Source organism: Eptatretus burgeri, chromosome 12, assembly GCF_056783735.1.
Source record: "Eptatretus burgeri isolate ZD-2024b chromosome 12, Ebu_testis_v1, whole genome shotgun sequence".
In the NCBI taxonomy this organism is placed as follows: Eukaryota; Metazoa; Chordata; class Myxini; order Myxiniformes; family Myxinidae; genus Eptatretus; species Eptatretus burgeri.
The window spans coordinates 6,213,102-6,240,261 of NC_140972.1; the positions used below are offsets into that span (position 1 = coordinate 6,213,102).

Genomic DNA, 27,160 nt, shown 5'->3' on the forward strand with positions numbered 1-27,160 from the left:
TTCACTTTTGGCACCTGTCCATCATGATGTGAACACTGTCAGAAGCTTTCCTTCAGCAGTATATAGAGCCCATTGATAAATCTCTAATGCCAAATCTGATCTGGAGAATAAATTGTGACCAAAAAGGCAGTCTTTCATTCTTGGATATGACAAAAAGTCACTGGGGAATAAGATGGATGTGGAATCAGTTCATAGTGCTGCTCCTTGAAGAAATTGTGCACCCGGGCAGTCTGATGTCATGGGCTATTGTGCTGGTGGAAGCAAAACAATGACCGTGCAAGTTTTGGACGTTGCTTCTGCCTGACTGATAGAAGCCTGACTGATAGACTGACTATTTTTCCAATACATCACAGTCAGTTGTTCCTTTGGCAGTTATAATGGGTGAGAATTATGCAATGAGCATCGCAAAAGATCACCATCACCATGTGTGTGTGTGTGTGTGTGTGTGTGTGTGTGTGTGTGTGTGTGTGTGTGTGTGTGTGTGTGTGTGTGTGTGTGTGTGTGTGTGTGTGTTTGAGGAACCACAAAAAAGGTATTACTGCAACCAGAAGTCTTCACTTGCTGAATAATTTTGTCTGGATGGAAGACAACCACATCCCCAAGAAGCACCTCTTTGGATCTGGTTTCCACAGTGCCACCCAGCACAAGGAACCAAGCTAAGATGGAAAGATAGTGTGAGACAAGATCTGAAGAAGTTGTAATATTGATGAAGACAGCTGGTTCCATGTTGCTCAGGATTTTTCGATGTTGCTCAGGATTGCCTTCCGGTTCGGGGATTTTTGCACGTTGGTTGAATCTGCAGCTGCTGCTTCATTCTCATCAGAGCTAAATTTTCCAAACCAGATCAGTTGTGTTTTTCTGTTGTTTTTTTTTATTTTATTTTTGTCTCTGTGTTACTGTTTGTGTTTTCATCCAATTTTCGTTGTTAAATCATCCCTTGTTGTGCAGTAATAGTTATATTTGTTTTCAAGGCCTACTCCTCAGATAGCCACCATGACAAAATCTGTCGTTTTTTTTTAACATTGTTTCTTGTTCAGCTTCTTCCTTCCCAAGTATTGTACTTTATACCTCCTCAATGTTATCCTATTTCCCTTCCTTCCTTCAAAAAATATAAACAAACAAACATTTAAAAATCTTTATTTTTCATTCCTAAACAATCTCACATTCTGTCAATTTCCTTCTGCCTGAACTTCCTTCCTGTACATCATTCTTTGTCGTTCCCTTTTCTCGATGTATCTCCAAACTGAATCTCCATGGAATGTAAACACTTCTTTGTAAACATTGTAAACAATGTAAACAAAGCATATAAAAACATTTGTAAATGCTTCATTTCCTTTGTTCTCCATTAGGAGTACTGTATGTGTTCTTCTTCTTCTTCTTCTTCTTCTTCAGAAATATCTGTTCCTCTTATTCTTCTTCACAGAGATTATTTTCCAAAACTGTCTGTCAGCTAAGTGTTTGGTCCATCAAACCTCCTCCCACAATGAAAGGAAGACTGATCTCTGTGCCTTCAATAAATATTACCACCCATTCCATGACCTTTATCTCCGGATGTCCAATCTGGGAATCTTGAAGTCCAGTTTGCAGAGGTTGGCTACTCACGACAATCAATTCCCATTCACATCCTTTAATGGTGTCAGTAGCCTCACCCACATCTCTGACATACCCATGCCCTTCCAACCTCACCTCTTCCATGTGTCTCCCTCTTCAGCATCTTTCCACTTCATGTCTCCTCTTTCTGCCTCCCTCCTTACCCCACACTCTCAAATCCTCCTAACCCTGCTCATTCAAAGCCCCCGCTCCCCCCCCACCCCAGTCATGCACCTACCCACTATCTCCTTCCTTATCCCTGACTGTGTGGGTCTCAAGCATACCAATCCTCAGCTCCAACCTGAGAGATCAGTCAATCCAGGCCGCTGCTGATAAACCAGACATCATCTGTTTAACAGAATCCTTCCTCCTGCAAGATGTCCCTGACTACTTAGTGTCTCTCCGCAGCTATTGTCTCCTCTGATTTGATAGACCTGAACTCTGTCATGCAGGAGGAATTGTACTTTACATTTCTCACTGCCTTTGTACTGATCTTACATCTTCCTACCCCAGGAGTACATATAGCTGTGACTTTCCCTCTGCTCTCACTTCCTGTTTTGGCTGTGTTGTGCTGTCCTACATATATACTGTCCTGAGTTGTACTGAATTCTTCCACAGAAACCTGCTCTCCCTTATGCATAGATTAATCCCATCTCGTATTCAGTTATCCTAGCCCAGCCTCCTGCCCATAATATGCTGAATCCAGCGGTAAGGCAGTTGCGTTGAAACAACTTGCCTTCTCTTCCTGGAAAGCAAACCCATCCAAGGTCAATCTGAGATCATTCCAGAAAGGCCTGCAACAAGTGTGTGTCCACTCTCAAGAGAGCCAGAAAACAAAATCTGTCCAACCTCAAGATTGAACTTTCATACTTGTCTCTCTCCTCCAAAACCTGTTGATGCCTTGTTAAGTCTGTCTCAGGAGTATGCTCCATCTCCATCCCTTCTCTCTTTTTGAAATGGCACCTTGCCGACTGCGCTCGTGAGAAGGCGATTGCACCAATTCTGTGTTTGCATTCAAATATTGTGTCCGAAACCCCTTGCTCCCTTTAACCACCCTAAAACGGTCACACCGAATTGCTCCAGGATGATGTGTATTTTGAATCTCAGTAGGTAGAGAAGTTTCTGGTAACATTTGACACTGATTCTGCAAATGGACCAGACAGCATCAGCTCATGTTTTCTTAAAACCTGATCTGGTGCTCTTGCACATTCTCTCTCTCTCTGCCTTTTCACCCTATCATTTACCCGAGGTCATTTTCCATGTGCTGAGAAATCAGCCAACATCACTGCATTACATTAAAAAGGTGCAAAAACCGATCCACTCAACTACAGATCCATGAGCTTACTTACATTAATCAGCAAGGTCAGGGATGGAATCCATCATCACAGTTGATATGAAATTCTTCCTTTTCTCCAAACAGCCTCATTTCATCTTGACTTCCTGTGAAGACTGGAGTGCCCCAGGGTAATGATCAAGACCCCATCCTACTCCTCGTCTTCATCAACAATCTTTCGATCCGGAAAATCCTTTATCTCCATGTTGATGACTCCACTCTCTGCCGTGACATCCCTCATCCTTCAGACAGGAAGGCTTCAGACACTTTTCCCAAGTGCACAGTGAGCTCCATCATTAGGAAATGGAAGGAATATTGAACCACCCAGACTCTTCCTAGAGCTGTCTGTCCGACCAAACTGAGCAACTGGGCAAGAAGGACCTTGGTCAGGGAAGTGACCAAGAACCCATTGACCACTCTGACAGAACTACAGAGTTCCTTGGCTGAGATGGGAGAACCTGCCAGAAGAACTTCACAAATCTAGGTTTTATGGGAGATTTCCGCTCCTGAGAAAAGACACAGGAGAGCATGCCTGGAGTTTGAAAAAAAGGCAAGTGAAAGACTGAGAGCATGAGGCAAAATATTCTGTGGTTTGATGAGACAAATAGAGTGCACAGTGCTTCAATACACAATTGAACTCTTTGGCCTGAATGCAAAGTGTTACGTTTGGTGGAAACCAAGCACAGCTGATTAACCATCTAACACCATCCCAACCTTGAAGCATGGTGGTGGCAGCATCATGCTATGGGGGTTGCTTTTCAGTGGCAGGCATTGGGAGGCTTGCAAGGATAGAGGGAACAATGAATGGAGCCAAATACAGGAAAATCCTTGAGGAGAACCTGCTTCAGAATGCAAAAGACCTTAGACTGTGGCGAAGATTTACCTTCCAACAGGACAAAGACCCCAAGCATACAGCCAAAGCAACACTGGAATGGCTTCAGATTAAGAATGTGAAAGTCCTTGAGTGGCCCAGCCAAAGCCCTGACTTGAATCCCATTGAGAATCTGTGGAAAGACTTCAAGATTGCTGTTCACCGAGACTCCCCATCCGACTTGCCAGAGCTTGAGCAAATCTGCAAGGGAGACTGGGAGAAAATCCCCAAACCCAGACGTGCGAAGCTGATACAGACATACCCAAGAGGACTCGAAGCTGTAATCGCTGCCAAAGGTGCTTCTACAAAGTAATGACTCAAAGGGTTGAATACTTATTGATGAGAGACATTTCAACTTTACATTTTTAATTGATTTGTAAAATTTTCTACAAACATGTTTTACTTTATCATTAAGGGGTATTTTGTTTAGATCGGTGACAATTAAAAAAAAATTTAATTCATTTTAAATTCAGGCTGAAACACAACAAAATGAGACAAAAATCGAGGGGTGTGAATACTTTCTGAAGGGACTGTATATGAGCTGTAATATCTTCAGATGAGCTCTCTCTCTCTCTCTCTCTCTGATTGCAGCCTTTGGCTGCTGGTTGCATCATTGGTTGGGACGCGGCTATGTCGCTGATGCAGTGTCCCCCTTACCAGTACACTGGTGCTCATTTTTCCGACCTCAGAAGGATGACAGGCTGAGTCAACCTCCTGGTGTATTTTAATTCAGTCGCCAACGGGACTTGAACTCAGGACCCTAGGATCCCAAGCCACCACCCTAACCACTAATCCAACACCAGGCGACTTCAGATGAGCTGTAATGACTAGAAACACAGTAATCCCTTGCCAGACAAGCCAACAAAGGAGGAGCATTTGGTAAGTGAATATATATATATATATTTTATTTTATTTATCTTCTCCAATATTATTGCAAATTAATGTAAAATTGTTATCTGTATCAATACAGTCAAATATATATATATATATATATATATATATATATATATATATATATATATATATATATATATATATATATATATATATATATATTATTTATCTTCTCCAATATTATTGCAAATTAATGTAAAATTGTTATCTGTATCATGAGTATTGTATACGATAGTTATAGGGACCCAAAATCCAGCAAATCCTAACAACGAGCAAGCCTAATTCTCCATGCGAGCCGGATAAGGGGTCCCCTACCTGTATGTTGGGCCAGGCCTTGTTCTTCACATACACAAATGACCTTTTCAGTACTCTGGAGTCTGAACACCTTTCTCTTACTTTTTTCAGATGACTCTACATTGTGTCGTGCAGTCCTCCATCCCACTGATTTGGCAGAGAGTAGCTGTGCCATTCACTCCCTGCTGATCTGGAAATTATTCATGCTGTCTGAATGAATAGATGAAACATGTCCTTCAATCCTGGAAAATCTCAAAGTCAAACCCTGTCTCTCCAGAAAGATAGTCTAAGTAACTCAACTATCTATTCCCATGATCAGCTACTGGAAGAGGTTGTCCTTTGAACTCCCAGGCCTCAACATCAGCCAAGATCTCTCCTTGGCTGACCATATAGCTGGCCTCGAAGGCCGTCCGCAGACAGCATTCTCAGTCTTTCAATGTTTTCACTCAAAAAATCAGAGCTACTTCCTATACAAAGCATATCTCTGAAGCTACATGGAGTACTACTCTCGACTGGAAGGGCTGATACCCCAGAATGAGATATGTCTCATGAATTTGAGAATCTCATGCAAACAACATTATTGACAATGTCCCTTGGTGAGACCGAAGCACAAGGCCTGTTGCTTTCACATACCAGGCAGGCTGGTGGCACCTCTGTTTTTACAACCCATCCGCTTGTTTGATCCTAGAATCCTGAGTTGAAAATCCCCATCGGCTGTTGAATTAATTCCAGGTGAGGTTGACTCTGCCTGTCATCCTTCCGAGGTTGGCAAAATGAGTGCCAGCTTGCTGGCGACCCGTCCAGGATTGTACCCAATAGCCAAGGAGACTGCTTAGGCAGCACCAACGCTCTGCACAGAGTATGGTCCCAATGGTTGGATGGATTGATCCTCTCGTTTGGCTTCTTATGCCCTATGACCCTACCCAGCAACTTCCCAATCTTTTCTTCCTGTACCCTCTCATGGATAACCCTCCAGGGTCCAGGTTCACTGCACATCTAAACTCTTTTAGTCCACGCTTATATATATGGATCCACCTTCCAGAGGCTGTTATATCCCACTCCAGGACCACAAGCAGGTAGTGCACTGTCATATCTCCATCTTTACCCACAGTTGTTGCCCTATTAACCCTTCATAAACCAACCCCCGTACTTGCAGTTTGCAGTGTTTACTTCATCTCCTCTCTCCTCTTTTCCCTTTTGTTCATTTCCTTGGTTATTGTATCCAACTGTTGCCCCGCTGCCCCCACTGTAACTTCATATGCTCTGTAACCTTGCTCGTCCATGAAGGTCGAGCGTGTAAATAAATAAATAAATAAATCATAACTTGTTGGCGTGTCTTCGACTATTCAGAGAAGCGTTTGCCACCTTATTGCCTCACGTACCATGACATGAAACATTGTCACTTGCATTTACTAAAATTTTAATTCACTAAAATATATTTTTTTCTTAAATCTTAACAGAGTGGCAAAAATAACTACTGTGGACCTTGTTCAAGATCACTTGGTTGGTGGCAACTTTAAGAAACAAGATCACTTGGTTGGTGGCAACTTTAAGAAACAAGATCACTTGGTTGGTGGCAACTTTAAGAAACAAGATCACTTGGTTGGTGGCAACTTTAAGAAACAAGATCACTTGGTTGGTGGCAACTTTAAGAAACAAGATCACTTGGTTGGTGGCAACTTTAAGAAACATAAATGTGAACTTGTACCATCATCCGTACAATATTTATTATCTTAGATACTTTGCTTTTGATTTCAATCAACTCAGAAACAAAAAAACAACATCACTGAACTACAAAATGCAAATATAAAGCCTGGACAAAAGTAACATTTCATCAATAAGCTGATTTGCTGCGTAACTTTAAAGGTTTGATTAGTTGTTTAAAATGTGAGACTTTTCAAAGCTGTCTCGCCTGGGTTTGAATCCCGACATAGCTATAAACTGTCATCCCGGTGTTTCACAAACAGGGACATTCATCAATGTGTGCTCCGTCCCTCTGAGGGATGTTAGACTGAGCATCCCGTCTACTGACATTAGTTGCTGGACGTCAAAGATCCCACAGTGTCCTTCGTGAAGGCGAGCTATCGTCGGCACCACCAACAAATTACAAATTCCTGCCCTGACTCCTGCTGCGGAGGCGACAGCAACCCACCCAGCACGACCCTTGCCAAGAAACCGCTTCGGCAGCACCGCTCTCTGTGTAACAGAATGTGGTCCATCAGAATCAGAATATATTCTTAGATACAGTGGAGGCTCGTGGAAGAGTGATAACACACAGAACAGACCAGGATATAACAGTGTGGGAGGGAGATGAGGTGGGGTAGGGTAGAGGAGCAAAAGAGGAGACCTGGAGGAAGAAAGAACAAAGGGAGGGGAGGAGGAACAATTAGCTGGCTGCAGCTGCAAGCTCTCAATCACAGAAGAGGAGAGGAAAAACTGGGGAAGAAGCATAGAAGGAACAATAAACAAAAGCTTCCAAGATGGACCAGCGAGGGTCTGGAGAGGATGTTGGAAACGATCTACTAATCGTGCCATTAGGCAATTTGACCTGTTTGGTGGGGGCAGCCTGATGGAATTGGCTGGTACTTAAATTGACAAAGCAACTGATGTTTTCATCATTGGAGTGCCATCACTGGTGTCAGATAAAGGGAGGAAATCATTACACTTGTGGTGAAGTAGTAACATAATCATGCCTAAAGATGAATTAGTCGCCAAAGGCAAGGTCACCACCTCATCTTTATGGATGACGATGCCCATCCAAGAACATGCATATGTTGCCAACACTGCACTTCATAAAAGCACATCACTCACATGGACTGGTTTCCACAATCTCCGGACTTAAATCCCATTGAACATGCCAGGGATATCCGAGGGATTGGCGTTTGTGGTCAACGAGTTTGCTTACATCGTCTTTATGAAAGCAGAAGTGAGCCTTGTACAAGGATGATGCAACATCTCACAACAAGAGCTGCATCGCCGCAATTTTTGTTGATGACAACATCGGGACAAGCTTATATTTAGGTTAAGAGCCATGACACACGTCGTTAAGGATGTTTCTGTCAAGGTGAACTTGTCTGGGACCTTTTGTGAAATGGTGTCAATTCCAAATGTTCACATCTTTAGACGCAAAGGGCTGTGATGTCATTTTTCCTTGGCTCGAGGTCATAATCCTGGATCAGTCGCCACTCCGACGCAGCATGCTCAAATGGCTCATTCTTCCCAGTAAGCTTGTATTCAATTGGCCGACCTCGGAAGGATGACAGGCTGAGTCAACCCCACCTGGTGTTAGTTCAGCACTGACGGGGCTTGAACTCAAGACCCGAAGATCTTCGGCCCACCACCTTAACCGTTAAACCGACAACAGGCTTCGCACGTTTGACGAGACCATATTTTTGTTGCTTTTGTGGCTTTTCTTTTTGAGGAGTACACAAATTGGAAATTCTGTGTTGAATAATAAGATAAATGAAGTAAACATGTAAATTAAGTTAACGAGAGAGGTTCATTTTTTTTTTTAAAAGGACACAAAAGGAATGGATGCTGCGCAAGAATGGTGGGACAAATCACCTGCTGAATTTTATTTCCATTGATTATTATCTTTGGATGAATGTTTTTTTTTAACTTCATGATGGATAAAAAGCTTGACGTGAATTATTATCTTTTCTTTTTTTCATTCGCCATTTCTTTCAATGTAAAACCTTGGTTTCTGTCATTTAAAAAAGTCAACTGCAGCTTCAAGCAAACTGGTCTTCCTTTCAATTAAAATGTACGTGGGGAAGTAGAGGCTGAAAAGAAGATATTTATGTAAACATATTTTTAAAAAAACTTAGTTACAAAACAGGAGCAGGACGACCAGGTAGACATGGGAGGAAAGAGCGGAGCAGGAGGAGGGTACAGCTAGGAGGGGAAATACAATGCAAACATAGACCACACTGAATCCGAGTAAAACTTGTGGACCAAAAACATCATCGTGCCAGACAGTACATTTCATTATTGGTTCACGAGTCAGTAAGTGACCACTATATTCGTTATTGGTGTGTGTCTTTCTGTCTGTCTGTCCCGAGCATAGCTCCGTGGGTTTTGATCCGATCCTGATAAAATTTTGGTGGGAGGTTTATATCATGATCTAGTTGTGTTTTCCTGAGAATCGGCGTGCTGTGCCCATTATGGGCGGAGCCACGCCCAAAAAACGTGTTTTTAGGGGTAGCCAGTTTCAAGTTACATCTTCTCCGAGGGGGTTTGTCGAATCTGGCAGGGGTTTCGGTATTTGGTTAGCCCAATGGCACCTGCATAGCCCCACGGAGCTCGATTTTTCATTTTCGTCCCAAGGTCAAGGTTACAAGGTCACGAACTTAGAAAATGTCAAAAAAAAATCAATAAATTGGGCATCGAGCTCCTCGTGTTTTCAACTGTTTTGAATGAAAGTTGGTATGCAAGTAGTGCTCTTCGAGAACTACAACTTTCATCATTTACGTTTTTCTCGATTCCCACCAGTTTGCCCGTGGCGTCCCCTTCGAAGGTCAAAAAATAAAAAAGGCGAACCGTGTACATTGCTCGTCTGACACAACCGTGTAAAAGATCAACCATCGCCGTCTCCAGACTTGTGTGACTTATACTTGTGTCGTGATAACCTCGACTGGCCGTAGTTGTGCAAAAGGTATCTGTACCGGAGTAACACGACGCTTGCAGATCACTGCACTGGAATGGCTTCAGAACAAGAATGTGAAAGTCTGACATGTATTTCACACACGCACCACATAATATTGCAACTTTCAACACATACACCTCATATCAGGGCTCACCTGTTGTGGAGCATCAATGAAGGACACGAGACCTCCAACAGTTATTTTCAGAACTAAGTACACACAATTCCACATGACAACACACCTCCCTCCCGCTTCTCTCACTCATTGCTCCAACACCTCGTTGAGACCCATGGAGGCCAAGTGGACTCACATACAGGTGAGGAAGGGGTCGCCAACATGCCCCCTGTTTCTTATCTTTCTTTTTTTCTGTCCCCTTGTCTGTCTCATTTCCCCAGATGAACGTGGTGCATGTCTGTATTTTGTTGAAGGCCAGTTGTGCAAGAGGTTTCTTTGAGTGCTAGGGGTAAGACGGTTTCTTTTGTGACATTGTAATGTCTTGTAATTACATGCCTGTAAATACCTGTCTGTTCAATACAAGATTTGTTGTTTCTAAACCTGCTTGATTATTTCTTATGCACTATGTCTAACCAACGAAGGAAAGAGACAAACGGTAGGTTATACCCCACTGATTCACTGCACTCGTCGAGCCGGCAGCCCACCTGCGGTTTCACTCGGCCGTACATAATTAAGAGACAAAGGTGGGAGGTTGAGAGCATGGTCCCTATCTGAGGTAACTGGGTCACCGGGAAGGTAATGCGAGAGTTTGGCATGGGGACCCTGCCAGATTTAGTCACCTTATACGGCATCTGTGGTTGCCCAGCAAGCCGCTGGGTCGCGGATTTGTCCGTGGCTCGTCGGCTTCAGGGTCAAAAGTCGGGACATGGGTCCCAGAGAGGCCACTCGTGACCTGGCGACATCCCCGTAACAATATATACAAGAGGCCTACCAGACAGACAGCAAACTGTGCAGAGGTGAATGCCACCTTCTCGAATGTTGGAGATAATTTTTTATCTGTCTTGATGCCCTCTCGTCATCCATTTGTTGTCGAACAAATACCTGCTGAACTTCTCTGTTTTTGTGCTCTAAACGCACTTCAATTAAAGAGACAAATTTGTTCTCTTCTTGCCTTATTCTCTCAATTTCTTGTTCATCCTGCTCTGCTTCTTTTTGCTCCTCTGTCTCAATAAGTCGACCTTTTCACATTCAAAATGTAGCTTCTGATTAATTTTGTTTTTTTTCTCTGGGTACATGGTCTGAAAGAAAGAAAAGATCGATTTTTATGTGAAAAAGACTTTTTTAAAAATATAATTTGGTCAACGAATCACTGATGAAATGTTTTTAAAATTGGACGCACTCGTTCAACGTCTGCTGCACTTGCCTATGGTTGACCGGTACTTTGCTGTTTCTGACAACGTCCAGTCTCCTTAAACCTCTTCTACCACTCTTCGATACCAGTCCGCGATGGTGGATTCCTTCCATACCTTGTACGGAAATTACGTTGAACTTGCGTGTCGGATCTCATCTTGATGAACCATTCGACGTACTGAGCTTCCTCCTGTGGAGTTGCCATTTTCTGTTAAATTAAACCAGCAGACCAGAAAATATAGAAAACTTTATGACTTTCTGTATCATATCAAACAAAGGGTATCGTTGTTTCATTTGTGGTCCTAAATATATGGACAACCAAAGTTATCCAGGTCTTTTTGGAACATCCGCTATTATGATACGACTGATACGTTAATTAAACAAATTTATTAATTCAAGATTCAATCTTTTTCTTGAAGATGTTATACCAAACTCGTACTAAAACGAGGACTCCGTTGATCTCACTTGTTCGGTTTACTGAGACTCTACATGGCAATCCACAGATACCACGACAATCCACAAGCGTGTATGCTATGTGAAAATGTTCGTGTTAAATATAATTACTTGTGTCAATAATTATCAGAGTCGAATCAAATCTGAGCTTTAGTGGACAATTCAAATCACAATCAATTTTTTTGAGTTGCCATGTGTGAACAGTGGGACAAAGGCAAATTGTGTTGAAATAATTCTTCCTATAATTGGAAGTGATGCAGATTTCACTGAAAAAAAAATCTTTTCGATCGTCGATTCTGTGAAAAGGACACAAATTTTAAAGAAAGGTGCCACTCCCTAACCCGCACCGGTATTATGATTGGTGTACTCTATCGTATCACACCACACGGATCGCACGGCGGCTACTTTAGTGGAACATACTACGTTTGCGGAATGGATCCATGGACTTCATGGCTCCATCACCAAAAAGGAAATGTGCCACTTGAAGATGAAACATATTATTGCTATCATTTCCAGGGTGTACAAATGCATCTCATCCCAAAATGACCATGAATAATAAATAGTAGAAATGCACAACAACCTTGCCTGTATCAAAGCAAGAATATGGAGCGGAGAGATTGCGGAGCTAATCATCTGAGGTTCCCTCTGTTATTCTCCTTCACATCCCACGATGCGTTTTCTCATTTACACCTCTCGTTCGTCCCGATTGGGCATTCTGCCTTCATGACAACTTGTTGTGGAGACCATTTTGCTTTTGTGTCCTTCCTATTGAGGAAAAGTTTACTTGCTTCTGGGCTAGGCAAACCCGGGAAAACAAGTGAACTTTTCCCAAGACTTTTTCCTCGTGCTCAAGTTGTTCTTGAAGCAACAGAATAACTCATCCCATAATATTGCTTTTGCAGTGACTCCCTAATCGTCGTTGATGTGATTCTTGTTTTAAACCCCCACTCTCGACGCATGCTGGGAGCTGTAAATGGTCCCGTACCTTTCTGCCCTGAGTGCACGTGTACTTCCAACTTTGTTGCAATTACTGCAACACAGAGTGCGGAATGGTCTCAGTGGGAATTTGGCCGAGCTTTGCAGAGCAGACCATTTTCTTCAGGGCCATTTATAGGTGAGCAGAGTGCTGCTGTTTCGGCAAGTCCTTAATGCACAAGTGGAGTAGGATACACAATGGCCGAGCGCATACATTTTTTATGAGACAAAGTGGGTGTCGTTAGGCAATGTCTCAGAAGGCTGCAAAAGCGCTAGATGATGCCAGCCCACAGTAGTAGCTGAAAGTATCACTCTTGGTTACATATATGTTGTCGTTCTAAAAGCTAAACTGGTCCTGACAATGATGACAATGATTTATTTTGGCCTAAGCTCAATCTGTGCCATTTAAAGGTCCCCGACACTGTAATGACCAAGCTAAAGGAAATGACATATTTCAGCCGGATTGAGAAGATACAGGAACTTCATCACATCACAGTCGTCCCCATTCATATTTAACGACCCGAGATGAGACCAATTAATATTTTCAGCCGATCCCAATCGAACTGTGCCACAGAGATTGCAAATTGATCAACTCACGAGCAGCTGGCGTCATACTAAAAGCAGAGGAGCCCCGAGCACCGACCCATAATTCTCCGCCCGGAAGGCAAGGCCAACCACGAGATTGCAAATAATTCAGCACGTGCATTCCCTCGCCGTGCTCTGGAGGCCTGCCTTTCGTATGCCATTCAATGAGCACATGTTTGGTCCTTATTCGGTTCAATTGTCAGTTACTATTATATTAGGAGGTTTCAATGAATATAAGATAAGATCTGGCTGAATGCATATTCAGTGGGGGGAAAAAAAAAACTGGTGGGTTTCAGGATGAAAGCCTGCACAACCATCTGATGACAGAGGTCCAAAGGTTGTTTTAATTACCTACAGTGAAGGAATTGTTACATGAGAAATATTGGAATCTCGAAATCATGATATGAATGTTTTGGAGATGTAAAGGATTAAGGGTGTAAAGTTTTTTTTTGTGTTTTTTTTTTTTTGTGCAGTAGTGGAGGACTGATATAATTATTTATTATAATGGTGCACGTTATCTGGTATTATTTATTATAACACATTAATGAGACATTTTACTCTTTGGATAACAAATATAATTGTGTTATATCTCATTATGTTTCTGTTTCGGGTTCATGTGTGACATCTATTCACACCTGACTTCAGAAATTTTTTGCAAGGTGGGTTCAGGATACCTTTTCTGGTTTGTTGTCTTCGAGTTTGTGTACAAATTGGATTTTAGATTCGGTAGTCTGTCAAACTTTTCATGTACAGTGCCTAGAGAAAGTATACACCCGCTTTCAAAATTTTCACCTTTTGTTGCCTTCGACGCTGGAATTAAACTGCTTTAAATTAGACTTTTTCCACCTTCATTTAGACATCGGAATCCACAATTTCTAAGTGAAAAACGAATTCGAGAAATTTCAGAGAATTAATTAAAAATACAAAACTAGAATATCTTGGTTGGATCAGTGTTCTCCCTCCTGAGTTAATACTTGGTGGAAGCGCCTTTGACAGCAATTACACCTGTGAGTCTGTGGGGATATGTCTCGACCCACTTTGCACACCTTGATTGGGCAATATTTCCCCATTCTTCTGTACAAAACTGTTCAAGCTCAGTTAAATTGTGCGGGGAGCGTTGAAGGACGGCAATCTTCAAGTCATGCCAAAGATTTTCAATTGGATTTAGGTCGGGACTCTGACTGGGCCACTCAAGGACATTTATCTTTTTGGTCCTTAGCCACTCCGGGGTAACATTGGCTGCGTGCTTCTGGTTGTTGTCATGCTGAAAGTCATTCCGGTCATTGTCATGTGAACTTTCGTCCCAATTTCAGCTTTCCTGCAGAGGGCAGCAGGTTTTCCTCTTGGGTTTTCATGTATTTTGCTCCAAACATTTTCCCTGCTATCCTGACAAGTGCCCCATGCCCTGCTGATGAGAAACATCCTCATAACATGATGCTGTTACCACCATGCTTCACAGTCGGGATGGTATTCTTTGGGTGATGTGCTATGTTGGGTTTGCGCCAAACGTAACGTTTTGCATTTAGACCAAAAAGTTCCATCTTTGTTTCGTCAGCCCATAAAACTTTTTGCTGCATGGCTTCAGAATCTTCAAAGTAGGTTTTTTTACATACCTCAAACATGACTCAACGTGGGCTTTTTTCAGTAATAGCATTCTTCTTGTCACCCTATCAGACAGGTAGAGATACATCAAGTACAGGCCAGACTTGTGAAGTGCTTGTGATATTGTTGTCACATGCACAAATAACCAGTTTTTGTCATAAAGGCCTGTAGCTTTTTCAAAGATGCCATTGGCCTCTTGGTGGTCTCTCTGATCAGTCTCTTCTTCACTTGGTCATCCAGTTTGGAGGGACGGCCTGATCTAGGCAGGGTCTTGGTGGTACCATACTCCTTCCACTTCTTAATGATTCGCTTGACTGTGCTCCAAGGGATATTCAAGGCATTTGAAATATTTTTATACCCATCCCCTGATTTGTGCCTTTCCACAACTTCATCAGAGAGGTCTTTTGAAAGCTCCTTGGTGCTCATGGTTGAGTCTTTGCTGTGAAATGCACCACCTGGCAGAGGAATCCTACAGGAACAGCTGATTTTATTCTGAAATAATCAGAATCACAACAATTTAACACAGGTGGATGCCAACTAACTTGGTGTGTGATTTTGAAGGTGATTGGTTGCACCTGATCTCATTTACAATTGCTATTGTAAGGTGGGTGCACACTCATCCAACCAAGATATATTCTAGTTTTGTATTTCCAATTAATTTTCTGAAATTTGTGGAATTTGTTTTCACTTGGAAGTTGTGTGTTACGATGTGTAAATGGAGGTGGAAAAAAGTCATCTTTTACTGCAATTTAATTCCAGGATATAGGGCAACAAAAGATGAAAAATTTAAAAGAGGGAGTAGACTTTGGATCGAAACTGTATCTCAGCTAGTCCGACAATTGTCAATCATTGCACTTGCTTGAGCTCCATCAGGCCACAACGTGTGTGTGTGTGTGTGTGTGTGTGTGTGTGTGTGTGTGTGTGTGTGTGTGTGTGTGTGTGTGTGTGTGTGTGTGTGTGTGTGTGTGTGTCTGTTAAAAAGTACGATGAATATTAGTTTATATACAGTACATTATATTAAGTTAACTACATGTGTTGAAGAGGTGAGAGATATTTAACACATCTCCCAGTGTGATTGAGAGGCACGAATTGCTATTGAATTTGTGATTCAGTTAAAGCATCTTGCTTATTTGATCGATGAAGGTATTATTGTGTATCTTTGGTTGTGAGTGTTACACAGCTCGATGGCATTACTGAGGAAGCCAACATGAGGGTGAAACTATAGGTTGTGCCCAATAGCCCAGGAGACTGCTTCGGCAGCAGCGACGCTCTGTGCAGAGTATGGTCCCATTGGATGGATGCATGGAGGCCAAGTTCATTGTTGTGCAGTATTATGTAACCACTGAGCATTCAATGGGGGACTTTAATGTGTTTTAATTACCCTTACCAGTGGAGACGTTATTGTATTTATGTCTGTTTATTATGACGAAAATTGGAAATTTTCATCACATGTCAGTTTTTCTCGTTTGTTTGTTTGTCTGTCTGTCTGCGAGTGCGATATCTCGCGAATGCTTTGAGCTATCTTCATCAATCTTTACAAGTGGATTTCGAAGGACAAAGGTGAGGCTGTCAATGTGTTTTTGACTATATATATATATATACATGTCAAAGGTCAAGGTGACGGTGACGTCATTTGCATAAAACAGATACGACCAAAAGTGGTTGCGCTACGTGAGGTCAAACTTGACACAAATGAGTTGGAAAACATCACCTACAAATTCCGAGCAGATTTCAGAATCCGATCGTTATTAAAACACAAGATTTCTGTAGGGTCTGGGGGGGCAGATGACGCATTTCCAAAATGGCATCAATCCGCTGATGTACAACGTTGTTTCTATGCCAAAGAAGTCACCCATGTTAAAGTATAGGGGGTTTTTTTAGGGACAAAAAAATATGATAACTCTAAAATGCTTCAATATACAGGTATCAAATTGCTACCATGTTCAAAGGTCAAGGTTACAGTGATGCCATTTGCATGATTTTCGTCATAACAGTCAGGTTACCATCCATCCATCCATTGGGACCGTACTCTGCGCAGAGCGTTGGTGCTGTCTGAGCAGTCTCCTTGGCTATTGGGAGCAATCCTGGACGGGTCACCGCTCTGACACAGTATACAAGCAAGCTGGCACTCATTTTGCTGACCTCAGAAGGATGACAGGCAGAGTCAACCCCGCCTGGTATTAATTCAACAGCTGAGGGGGATTTGAACTCGGGATCCGAGGATCCCAAGCCCACCACCCTAACAATTAAGCCAACACCAGGCACAGTCAGGCTACTGACTGACACCTTCTTGTTTGTTTGTCTATCCGCTCGCCTACAGCCCAAACCACTCATATCAGCTAGTCATTCTGAAACTTTCGAAGATTGAAGGTACCATCCTCGCGACAGTTGATCAAAGATCAAAACGACGTCAACATTGGCCAAAAGATCAACATCATCTGTAATTTCTAAAATTGTCAATTTTCATCAGATTGACTTGAAACTTGAACATGATTTGCATATCAGCTCATGGAATTCAACCACCAATTATTTTTGAAGTCAAAAGGTGAACATCGGCCTCATTTCTAAAACTGATAAGGCCAAAAACATGTTTTTGGGGGGATTTTTGTGTACAATGGCGAGGCTCGTATAATAGCCAACATGCAGAACATACAACAAGGGGAGCAGGAGACAAGAGGGGTAGGAGAGGGAAGGACAAAACAGTGTAGAACAGAAACATTAGCAGATCTGTGGAAGGCAGCGCGATGGGGTGGGGTACACGGGGTAAACAAGATGGACACTACAGGGACTTTCAGGTCGTTACACGACAGGGACTTTCAGGAAGGAAGGCAGGGAATTTCAAGGAGGTGGGTTTGGGGTGGATTAACGGGGGTAGAATAGATCGTGGTTTTGGATGGGGGAAGATAAAAGATGGTGGTGAATAGCTGTTTAGATGACCTGGAGGGAAGAGTGGGATTGAAGAGAGTGAGCGAGTTTGTTCCAAAGGCAGGAAAAAAGAGAAATGAAAGAGTGAAGGTGAGCAGTGATTCTTGATTTTGGTAGTTTTACCAGAAAGGGGTTGCTGGTGGACCTTGAGCACCCTGTGGAAATATGGGGGGGGGACATATCGCAGACAGAGCAGAGGGGGGGTGAGGTTGGAGAGGAGATGGTGGAAGACAGAAAGGCCACCGACCTGCCTGTGGTGAGACAGTGAGAGACCCAAAGACTCAACCTCGTCGCAGGAGATACCAATGATCATAAATGTCTTTGTTTCCACAGCATGAAAATAAAGAATGTGAGAGGTGGGAGCAGCAGCCCAGAGGGGAGCAGTACTCCATCAGGCTGTGAATGAAAGCTTTGTATGTGCTCAGGAGCTCAGGTGTGCAAAGAAAGGACTTTGCATGATGGAGGATGCCCAGTTGGCAACTGGCTTTGGAGGCGAGCTTGGAAATGTGGCTTTCCCAGGAAAGATCATGACAGATCGTGATTATATGTTAAAAACTCAAAAAAATTGTGGACGAGTTATGATATGTCAAAAGGATGAGTCGACTATATCTTTATATGTCAAAAAGTTGTGGACAAGTTATGACAAAACTAGGTTGATGAGTTGGTTAGGTGACAAGAACAAGCCAATTGGATTTTGGTTCAGATCTAGCCTATCAGTGGGATACAAAACGTAAACTGTTCAGCCTGGCAGAGGTATGCAGTATGCACTCTACCGAGTGCGAGTGCCATACTGCTTTGTTCTGTTTTGCCAAGTGTCGCTCCATGAGTGATTTTTTCATTCTGTCTGTTTGTCTGTATATCATTCGCCTACAGGTCACAATTTTAAACCGATCTTCATGAAATTTCAAGATTTCATCAAAAGCAAGAACCCTATTCTTTTTGAGGTCAAAAGGTCAACATAGGCCAAATGTCAGCAACTTTGTTAAATTTCTCAAATCCTCAATTTTCATCTGGTTGGCTTAAAATTTGAACAGGATTTGCACATCAGGTCACTGAATTCAACCAGACAATTATTTTTGAGGTCAACATAGGCCAAAGGTCGACAACTTAGGTGGGATTTCTAAAATCCTCAATTTTCATCACAATTTGCAGGACTGTAGCTATTTGGTCTTCCATTTGATTTGAATTTCATTTATTTTAATCCCATTCTAAATTCAATTGAATAATAATTACAATAAACGTCATGGGTCAGTGTCAAGTGGTCGATGAAAGCTGGGTTGCACGAAAGTGGGACGTATTGGTACCCGGCCATCACTTCCAGCAGTTATAAAGTGGAAGTTCCAGTTATGTCTATTATTAATGATGAAACACACCAGTACCCAATCACCATACAAAATATGCCACACCTTCCCCCAAACACCACACAAAACAAGTCCTGGCGAGGGTCTGCAATCTGCAATGCCTTATTGTTTTTCTTGTTTTATATGGGTTTGGGGGAAGGTGTGGAGGCAGGGTGGGGCGGGGGAGGGGGGGGTTGGAGGCTTTATTCCATTATTCCAGTACTGATGGAATTGCAATGCGGCAACACACTTTGTCCTTTATTAAGAGACAACAAATACTTCCGTCTACTGCATCACTGGTGAGGCAATTTTTATTTTTCATTATTACCCAGGTAGCTATTAGGTAGCTAGGTGAGTCTTTCAAAAGCCACCTGCGAGCATGTGACAAGTGACAGGAATGATTGGATTGTGTGGGCATACATACATGCATGCTTGTGTGTGAACGTGCTATTCCATGATATTGGAATCTATTCCACGAGCTTCAAGATATTTTATAAAGAAGTGATTTCAGCACTCAATGAAAATGTAAATTTTGATGAAAGTGTCACACAAAGTTGTCTGCTATTTTTGTGTTGTTGCGTTGTTATGAATTTTCAATATAACTGATAAAATGTTGAGATAGAAACATCCTGTTTGTGAATAATAATTCATGAAATACTCAGATTTGTAACCTCCAGAGCTGGTTCACCTGGCATGTAAACTTTGATGCATTTTCAATTATATATGTATATATATATATATATATATATATATATATATATATATATATATATATATATATATATATATATTCATTTGGTGGATGTTCAGGTTTATTATAAGTAAAAACTGGTGAGATTTAACACACCAAACAACAGGAGGTGATTGAACAGGTACTCACGGTTATCGAGTGTGGTGCAGATCATGAGTAGGCACGAGCTGAATCACAGCAATGAAGGATTGTAGGGAAGTGTGGAATTGGACAGATATGGTGAGACAATTTCACAGGAGGGAGAATGAGAGAGAATAATTGGGTGAGGAGAAATCTTTGATTTTGGAACGATGTCACAAATGGGTTCGTGCATGAACATGTGCAAATTATTGAGCCTGAGATGATGAAAAACACTGAAGACACTCTCATTTACCATATTCTATTTTATTCGAGTACTTTTTGGATGTGAATTAGTACAGAGGGATGGGTCCCGAAAGCAGTTCAATAAAGCTATGTGTTGTTACAAATCGCAGCAATATCAGTGGCTGAAGACTAATAGCACGTGTTGAAGTCCTGTTAAATGAACTGTGGTTTTCATGATTTGTGCTTTCATCAATGCCTATGACCTGTACAATAAATATGCTGTTCTAGTATGTTACAGTAACTAAAATGTTGTCAATTAAGTTGAAAATTTTGACATGACACGGCCATACACCTCTGAATTGACAGAAACGTACGGCGGCTGCAGAGTTTCTGAGGTGGCCTCAGGGTGGCCCTACGCCGTATGGCTATATTTTACAGGCCGTAAGGTCGCCGTGGAATTATAATGCGGATTTATAACTTTTTTCATTTCTACATTTGCCGTAGCAATTCGACAAGCCGAAAAAAAAAACTGGTAAAAAATAAATAAATAAATTAACCCATTCGTTACCGTCCGTCTGGCCGCACGTTCACCTTAGGGCCCCCCTGCGGTCACCTTGCGGGCACCTTGCGTCTGCCTTGAAAATTCTATGGCCGCGGTGGGAACGCCCTAAGGTCACCGTGCGACATCAAATCAAAGACCGTACGGCACCCCCACGTTTTCGGTCTCCACAATTTATAAATATGCCGTGCGGCTCCCTGAAAAATAAAAACATATGTGACTACTACATTGTGTGACCATGGAAATACTGCGGCCGCCGTATAATTGCTACTGGCCGTAGATTTTGGAGACTCCACGGCCACCGTGGCAAATGTGTCCTTGGCATTAACGACACATTTCTCAGAACGTATCCCCATCGTTAAGTGACGCATATATATATATATATATATATATATATATATATATATATATATATATATATATATATATATATATATATATATATATATATATAAAGACCCACCCACATCACTCACCTGTGAATGGGGGAATAGCCAATCAGCTCTCACCTAATCGACTACACCCAGGTGGCTAGGATTATATATATATATATATATATATATATATATATATATATATATATATATATATATATATATATATATATATATATATATATATATACATACATATATATATATATATATATATATATATATATATATATATATATATATATATATATATATATATATATATATATATATATGATTGACCCCTCTCAAACTTCTCCAGCCCAAGTAGCTGCATCAAGCAACCCAAGAAGACTTACACAAAGTAAGTGCTAATGCTGTTTCGAACCCTTCCCAGAGTTCCTCAAAAACTATAAAAACATTCACACATAGTACACACATGAGAATCCCAATGCCATACACCCATCCACCTCTGTGTGTGTGTCGTTGATTGTCATCTCCATATGTGGGTTTCAGAAGGTGGAACGGAGCCCTTTGCAGGTCGCAAAGCATCCAACTCCATGTGTGCGTGTTTATGTGTATGTGTGTATTCGTGTGTGCGCGTACAAGCATGCGTGTATGTGTGTTTGAGTGTGCTTGATTTCGAGATGGAATGAGTTGGAAAGCGCTGGTTGTACTCGGCCTGTGTAAGATAGTAAAAAGAATTCATAGTCGCCGGGTTTAAGGTGAGGGGAGGATTCCAATTTTTTTGTGGAAATATGTATGGCATTGCGTTGCTCCCAGTGGGAGAGGATATTACAATTTACAAGCTATAATAAAATACACCAATTCTAGGGAAATTATTCTCTCCCATAAGGATGAGTTCTTCGCAAGTAAAGTAAATTAATGATCACAATTGGAAGGGCTATATCATTTGGCAAATCCTTGCGACTGATTCACAGCAATAATGTATTTAATGCCGTCAAAGCTGCATTGCATCATTCCTTGGGAAAGTTAATTGGACCTCCTGGACCGTGCCCGATATCCCTGAGTTCATGACAAAGCACAATTAGGCAAAGCAAAAACAGACAGACATAAGTGGCTGGGACAGTTAGACAGGTAGAATTGTGTGTGCTTGTGCAGTGCGAGTTGATTGGTGTAAGTGGTGTTTTGAATATTCCATATTCCTCAATGGGAGTCAGAAAGCACATTTTCGATTTCACAACAGGTATTTCCATTGTAGAGCAGAACTATGATGTTATTCATTTTGAGATATGACAAGTCAGAGGGGCAGAATTGCTTGTATCAGCATAATCTTACCATGTATTGTACAAGAGCCAATAATGTGCAGGGATTTAAATTCAATTGCTTGAAGAAGAAGCATGTGGGATACAAAAGGCTCAGCTTGCAGGAGAAAAATTCCCTCGATTTCACTTAAGATGAATGTCTTGTACCTCTCACTGTAAGTGTCCAAGAGAGAATAGACAGATGCATGGGCAAGTGCCGAATTAATCTCCTTGGAGGCCGGGATGGCTGTGTGGTTATCTCAAGTCAAGCCGTGGTCGATGGTGAAGCCTCCCCTCGTGACGGATCAGTGATCAGTCGTTAACTTTCACCTGTTGGTATTACAAACTAAAAAAGGGGAAAAATAATTTCCACCTTACTCATCCCCAATGCTTGAAAAATCACACAATATCCCTGCAGATACAATAGCGACGAAGATAAACAGGTTAACAAGTGATAAGTTGTTAATATCTATTAGTAGAAGAAATAAGATGAACTCGTTAACAAGCGGAAAGTAACTTATTTTTGTGTAGGAAAGAATTCCATAACTAAACAACAAATAATTACAAAAAGTATGAAACAAATACAAATAATATAAACAAGAAAAAGAGCAATCAGAGATTGCACACCCTCACCAGGACTTGTTTTGTGTTGTGTGGTGTTTGTGTAGTTTTGTGTGGCTCGTGTGTGCTGGTGTGTTATGTAATTAATAAGAGACATAATTAGAACTGCCACTTTATAAATGCTGGCATTGATGACTGGTTCAGTCATTTCAGAGAAGAATATTTTTGAACGTTCAAAAAAAAAAAAAACACAACAAACAATATGGCTGCCGATTCACGTGACCGATGACGTCATCAAAAATTTTTGTGGACCATTTTATCCCAAGATGACGCTCAAAAATGTTCATACTGATTGGATGTAGCATTCTACATCTTATATATTATTTCCGAGTTTGTGGTTTCGTGTCGCGCTATCTTCGACTTTGTTCTGCGCTTGAGTAACGTGATATTCGGCTTACATTATCTCAAAGACCATATGAGGTGCATGGTACAAAAAAAGTAAATAAAATGGTTCTGAAACAGTGAAATCGTATTCCACTTACTGCAATAAAGTAAAATTACAACTGATACTCTGCATCAGTTGATTTCTCAAACACACCCACCCCAACATGTCGCGCAGAGCACGGGTTATGCTAGTATGCAATTCTGACATCATAACGAAGGCACCGATGACATAGTCAAAAAAATCACATATTCCTCATGAGGAGTACTTGCTATGTGCCAAGTTTCAATTTTTTCCTTCGTGTGGTTTCAGAGATACAGGGGTCAATATTTATTTTTTACCCTGTGGGGTCTTCCACCCCACGGGGTCTAAGCGCCGCTCGCGTTCTCTCTTTTCTTGTGCACAGTTCATTTGAATGTCTATGTCTCCATTATTCGTGAACAGAATTCGATGAAAATTGACAGGCACATACTCGACACATTTCCCCAGGCATTAACTGGGCCCAAAGTGCGACTCCGGCCCTTTGGGCCCATTTTAGTAAAAAAAAATTAAATGCGCTGGGCATAAAATTAAGTCACAAATGATGATATGAAACTAGCCTCACTCATGTGAGGTGTTCTGGTTTCTTTTTCTGATGCGATGAAAATTTTACCAAATTTCAAAACTACCTGTCGTCCGTGCTATCGCTCACCTGAGAGTTGTAAGATTGAACTCCCACGGGGTATGTTTGCAATTCGAACTTGTTTTTTTCTGTTTTTCCAATATGGCTGCCACACCATGACCTACGATGTCATAATTATCACTAGCATAACCCGCGCTCTGCGTGACATGTTGGGGTGGGTGTGTTTGAGAAAGGAACTGATGCAGAGTATCAGTAGTAATTTTACTTTAATGCAGTAAGTGGAATACGATTTCACTGTTTCAGAACCATTTTATTTACTTTTTTGTACCATGCACCTCATATGGTCTTTGAGATAATGTAAGCCGAATATCACGTTACTCAAGCGCAGAACAAAGTCGAAGATAGCGCGACACGAAACCACAAACTCGGAAATAATATATAAGATTAAAACATTCTATATGAGAAGTCGCGCCAATTGTGAAAATTTTGTCTCAATCCGAGAAGCGGTTGCGGAGAAAAACATGAAAGTTCTGTGTGGACAAACAAACAAACAAACAAACAAACAAAAAGACAAACGGATCCAAATGCAATTCCCTCTGCTTCGGCGAGGGTAAAAATTGATCAATGTACATAGTTAACAGGATGTCCCAGTGCACCAATGTTGTCAGAATACTATTATTAGTATTATCATTATTATTATTATTAAGTCTTCAGCCTGGTGTCTACCGAGTGCCATTATATGTGTTATAGGTTTTCCCGGCCAATTTCAAAAAAAATTCTGCTCAATTTGATTTTCAGGCATTCAAATTCACGCAGTTTTACTAATCCGCTCATCTAAGGCTTCTTCCTCAATATTTGTGAATTCAATTAAATTTTCATGCATTCATGATGACTTACCTGACATTCACAAATGCGTTTGATTCATTCAATTCAGTTTTTCGGCATTCATGATTACATTCCTTTTATCCGGATATTGAATTTTCACCACTATTTGTCAATGGGTACGATCAAGTTAACGTCGCTCGAAGCACGTGATTGTGTCTGCTTGTTATTTTCTTTTTCGTTTGTGGGCAATCACTTTCGTCGTTCGACTTTTCAAATAAGAATATGATGTCAAATTTCGGTAAGTTCTTATTTATTTATTTTTCTCTTTTTTTCTTATTGGAGTTATTTTCTTTTTAATGTATAAAGAATGGAAATAGCTCATTTAAGAGCTCATACATGGTGAAACCCCTAAACCTTTGAAACTTAATAATTCACTTACTTTCCATGTTTATTGTTTGAATATTTATTTTGTAAGTTTACGTCATTATTCATTGTTAATTTGCCTAAAATTATACAGCCCCGAGTCTGCGCAAGGACAAAATAAATTTCTTTGAAAAACAATACATCAAATCTGCAAAGGCACCACATTATCCCATTTTTATGGAATGAAAACAAAATGCAAATGTGAAAGAAAGGTCTTGATATCCATGAGGGGGTCATCTTTATAAAATGAAAAACATGTATTTCCCTGTGCATTTTTTTCCACCAGTCCTTTTCTACTTTGTTTTCTGTTCTTTTTGAGTTGCTTTCTTCAGTCTTCAATCTCCTGACATGCTTGCATCTTGCCATGCATGTCTGGCTGTGATTGTACCATCCGATACACTTTCCATGAGTTATTTGCCCCACATTTTGCCATGCCACCTCTTGTAAGTGATCACTCCTCCATTGTTGAAGATTCATGCCTGCGTCATGTGCTCCCTTGGTTCCTTACCTGCAGTTGCCATTCTCGGAGAGCCAGATCTCTCTTCATGCAGGCTTTGAATGCAGAATGAGCCATTAATGTTGGGTTAAGGAAGGGTGATTAGGGAGTAGGGTGGTAGCAACTTCAGTTAGATCTACTGATGGATATCTGGTGGAAGTTGTGTTCGCATGTGGGGTCTTGCCTTGTCATAGATTACAAATATGGTCTCATCTGCAGGGAACATATTTTCACACGCATGGACTGTATCTGCCAGAAACTCCTCAAATCTTTCTCTTGTAACAGTCTCAAAAGCTGTGCAGTGATGTACGAGCTCAATCGCCGCAGAAACAGCAAAGGTTACATTGCAGTTCCATTTGTTTTGACCATGCACATCACGTCTCACCGGGACACCGTGAGGAGCTCTTCCAAATGAATTCCTCGTCCAAATGTTATAGTCGGGTCCATCAATGTAAACGCTGTGAGCAACAACTCCATGCTCTAAGAACCACTGAGCATACTCAATGCGCATGTCCAGTACTCAAAGAGTGTCTCTTCTTGGACATCAGGCACATTCTCTGCCAGTTTGATTGTCATCAGCATGCCATCAAGGGTTCCAGTAACGGTGTTGAGAGTGTTGACAGTTGGTTTGTCTGGCAGGGAATATTGTAGGTCATGTTTCATCTGTTTAAGTGTCAACAGAGGGTTGATATCTCATATTCGTTATAGCTCATCTCACATCTCTTGACCAACTTTGGTGGTATGTGCTCCTCCTGTCGGTAACTTTGCATGACGACAAGTGTGCAAATATGTCACCACAATTGACCTTGCAGTGGATCACTTGATGTAGAGAGTATCAGCCAGTTCTCGACAGTTGTTGTTTTCCAATGCTTCAATTAGCCTCTCCCTATCAATATCAGATACTCTCCTGTAATGACCACAGGCAGCCATCTTTATTTTCAACAAATTGTCTTGAGAGAGAAGTATACTTTAACCAAGAACGAGTCGAGAAATGAACTATCCCCAGAACAGGCATATCTGCTTTTATAGGCAAATAAAAATTTTTAATCTGAAAACACATAGCAGAGAATCGAATGCAAAAATGTGACAAAAATGTCTGCCCATTGATGAAATTAAATTATTGATTAACCTCTTTCTACTGGTTGTGGTGAAATTGAATGAACTTTACCGACCGTTTCAATTGGAATGTACCTATTTCGCAGCTGAATGAGGTCATAAGTCTAATGAATGCTCAACTAATAAAAGTGAAGGAACCTTTTTGCTAATTGTATGATGATATACAGTAATGGTGCAATTTATTTTCACTTTTAATATTAAATTGAATGAAATTGGCCAGGAAAACCTTGATTATTGTTACGATTATTTGTACGGGCCATAACGTTTTAAAAATTACCCAGTAGGGATTGATTTGTTCATTCTATTTCAAATGTTGAAGAAGCACAACTCACTGCAAACGCTGTAAAATGCAAAATATTACTAAACTTGAATACACGAACCATTATTGGACAATGCCATGAAACAGTATCCAGTGCCGTAAAGATTTCCCACGAGGGAATTTCAAATAAAGATAAAAATGACACAAAAAAACGGCACTTTGAAAGAAGTTCTGAAGCTGTGAAAAAGCTTTTCT

At 41.2% G+C, this 27,160-nt stretch overlaps 1 protein-coding gene across 9 annotated transcripts in view; it reads left to right on the forward strand.

The window, feature by feature from the left end:
- The window catches only part of LINGO1 (leucine rich repeat and Ig domain containing 1), a 393,052-nt gene that overhangs the window by 308,094 nt on the left and 57,798 nt on the right, over positions 1 to 27,160 (forward strand). The window contains exon 3 of one of the 9 annotated variants that reach the window (XM_085849329.1): positions 10,021 to 10,088. The exons of the other annotated variants lie outside the window; for them this stretch is intronic. The gene's annotated coding sequence lies outside the window, so the exon portion shown is untranslated. The remainder of the gene's footprint in view (positions 1 to 10,020; positions 10,089 to 27,160) is intronic. 9 annotated transcript variants of the gene reach the window in all.